Source organism: Notothenia coriiceps, unplaced genomic scaffold, assembly GCF_000735185.1.
Source record: "Notothenia coriiceps isolate Sejong01 unplaced genomic scaffold, NC01 NC01_scaffold00000339, whole genome shotgun sequence".
Classification (NCBI taxonomy): domain Eukaryota; kingdom Metazoa; phylum Chordata; class Actinopteri; order Perciformes; family Nototheniidae; genus Notothenia; species Notothenia coriiceps.
In genome coordinates this window covers 18,036,202-18,036,403 of record NW_011333040.1, presented here as the reverse complement: position 1 = coordinate 18,036,403, position 202 = coordinate 18,036,202, and the positions used below count along the sequence as shown (strand labels likewise).

At 38.1% G+C, this 202-nt stretch overlaps 1 protein-coding gene across 1 annotated transcript in view; it reads right to left on the bottom strand.

The window, feature by feature from the left end:
* Positions 1-202, bottom strand: part of eif2ak3 (eukaryotic translation initiation factor 2-alpha kinase 3) — a 23,510-nt gene that overhangs the window by 861 nt on the left and 22,447 nt on the right. The gene's annotated exons all lie outside the window — the stretch shown is intronic.

Sequence of the window (202 nt, the reverse complement as noted above, 5' to 3'; positions counted from 1 at the left end):
GATGGCCAACGGTGTGTGAATGTTAGGTCCTAGAGTAAGGTGAACTGCTCTGTATGAATGCATGTAGTATGTAAAGCACTTTGAGGGGTCTTAAAGACTGGATAAAGCGCTATATAAGTACAGTCCATTTACCTTATAACCATTCTGACAGAAAAACTAGATTCTACACTGAACTTTTTCATGTGGAGAAATAACAGAATTC